The sequence below is a fragment of the Penaeus vannamei genome, chromosome 35, assembly GCF_042767895.1.
Source record: "Penaeus vannamei isolate JL-2024 chromosome 35, ASM4276789v1, whole genome shotgun sequence".
NCBI classification, from domain to species: domain Eukaryota; kingdom Metazoa; phylum Arthropoda; class Malacostraca; order Decapoda; family Penaeidae; genus Penaeus; species Penaeus vannamei.
The window spans coordinates 14,619,102-14,621,601 of NC_091583.1; the positions used below are offsets into that span (position 1 = coordinate 14,619,102).

A 2,500-nucleotide genomic window follows, 5' to 3' on the forward strand; every position below is an offset into this window, starting at 1 on the left:
TAAACGAGTACGGGACCTCGTAAAAACTTAACATTTCGTAACCCGGCTCCTCTGTTGCTGGGCTCAGTCAACTAGCAACAGGGGCAGAGACGAGAGGGGGAGGCGGAGGATGAGATGGTGTGAAGGATTGAGGAGAAAGTGAAAGCGCTCTTGGCTGAGGCGGTTTAAGACGTCGACAGGAATCTCCTCAGGTTTTCCGGATCTCCTTCGATGCGCTGTTTGAGTGCCGGGTGGCGGGCCGCTCGGCCGCCTCGGCGCGGGGCCACCTCTGCCGTTTTTGCTCTTATTATTTCTTTTCTTCTTCTCCTTCTGTTGCTGTTGTTTTTAGTTCTTATTTTATCTCGTATTTTGATCTTCATTATTTTATTCTTATTTTTAATCCTCGTTCATTCTTCTCCTATTCCTTGCTTTATTGTAATTACTCTTTAGTCTCTCTCCTCTTTTTGTCTTCTTGCTCATATCGTCGATGTTGTTGCTTTCTTCATCTTTCTCGTTTTTATCTTAAGATCCTCGTTTTTGATTTGCGTTTTCTGTTTCTCTCACATATTCTTCTTCACTTCCTTGACTTCTTTTTCTCGATCTTTTCATTTGTTCTTTAGCTTCTTCTTTACCCATCATCGTCTTTTTCTTCTCCTTCTTTTCCTTCTCCTCTTCGTCTTTTGTCTTTATTCCTCATTTTCTCCCTCTTCCTCTTCTTTCTCATTCACCTATTCTTCAGCATCATATTTTTCTTTTCATCCTCTTTGTCGCTGTCTTCTACTTTCTCATTTCTTTTTTCTTCTTTCACTTACTCATATTTTTATTCTTATTGTTCATATTTTTGTTCCTCCTCCTCTTCTTCCTTTTCCATCTCCCCTTTTCTCATTTTTTTTCCTCCTCCTCCTTTTCCTTTGTCTTTTCCTTTTCTTCTTTCACTTATTCATATTTTTATTCTTATTGCTCATAATCTTGTTCCTCCTCTCTTCCTCCTCTTCCATCTCCCCTTTTCCCACCTTTTCCTTCTCCTTTGTCTTTTCTTTTTCTTCTTTCACTTATTCATATTCTTATTCCTCCTTCTCTTCCATCTCCCATTTTCACATCTTTTCCTTCTTCTTTCCTTTGTCCTTTTCTTTTCTTCTTTCACTTACTCATAATCTTGTTCCTCCCCCTCTTCCTCGTCTTCCATCTCCCCTTCCTCATCTTTTCCTTCTCCTCCTTTTCCTTTGTCTTTCTCTTATGGAAGCGTCTTGTTAGCTGAAAGAATATGCGTGGTATAAATCAGCTGCTATTGGCAGTCACTTCAGAAAATCCTCTTCGCTGCAAATAATCTCTTTCTCTCTCTCTCTCTCTCTCTCTCTCTCTCTCTCTCTCTCTCTCTCTCTCTCTCTCTCTCTCTCTCTCTCTCTCTCTCTCTCTCTCTCTCTCTCCTTCTCTGGTAATAATGATAATGATAATGATGAAAAGGATAATGATAACATTATTGATGATAACAATGATAATATCAATAATAGATATTATAACAATAATATCTTAATGAAAACAATTATGATCATGGTAACGATAACAATGATAATAATAATCATAATGATAAAGATCATAATGTTATTGATAATTATAATAATAATGATCTCCATAATGAGAACATTAAAAATTGTAATGATGATAATGATAACAGTATCAATGATAATAATAACAATAATGATAATCCAAGTAATAATAATCACGATAATGGTTCAAGATAATGATCCTTGCAAGAACAACAGCACTACAAACGAACAGATAAAAACAGCAACAAACAAACACGTAAACAAACAAACAAACGAAATGGAGAGAAGCCCCAGCGCGCCCCCAGCCAGCCAGCCAGCGAGCAATCCTTCTCCGGGGTGGATCACTCTGCAGATGTCCCGCTGCAGATTCCTTTCTAATCTCCTCTAAATCAAATCCGAATAGATGGCAAAGGCGACGCAGTAGCACCGAAGAGGGGTAGGGAGGGAGGGAGGGAGAGGATGGGAGGGGAAGGGAGGGGATGGGAGAGAGGGAGAGGAAGGAAGGGAGGGGAATGGAGAGGGAGAGAGAGGGAGAGGGAGAGAAGGGTAGGGAGGGAGAGGGAAGGAGAGGAAGGGAAGGGAGGGAGGGAAGGGAGGGGAAAGGGAGGGAAAGGGAAGCAACCTTCCTCACTTGCGTTTTATTACGTCATAAAGGTGGTGAGACAAGGGAGGTCGCTGAAGGCTTCTTCTTCGGCAGGAGGGTGTGGGAGAGGGAGGGAGAAAAGTGTGAGGGTGAAGAAGGGAGAGGAAGGAAGGATGTAAGAGTGAGATTGAAGGAGGGAAAGGAAGGAAGGATGAGGGTGTGGAATAAGGAGGGTATAGTGTGCGGGTGAGAGTGAAGGAGGGTGTGGGAGAGGCAGGGTGGTGGAGTGTGGGAGTGAGGGTGAAGGAGGTAGAGGGAGGGAGGTTAAGGGTCAGGGAGAGGAAGACCGGATAAGGGAAAGGAAGGGAGGGTAAAGGTGTGAGAGAAAAAG

At 42.4% G+C, this 2,500-nt stretch overlaps 1 protein-coding gene across 5 annotated transcripts in view; it reads left to right on the forward strand.

Moving 5' to 3' along the window:
- Nucleotides 1-2,500, forward strand: part of LOC113808168 (homeotic protein ultrabithorax) — a 945,716-nt gene that overhangs the window by 180,223 nt on the left and 762,993 nt on the right. The gene's annotated exons all lie outside the window — the stretch shown is intronic.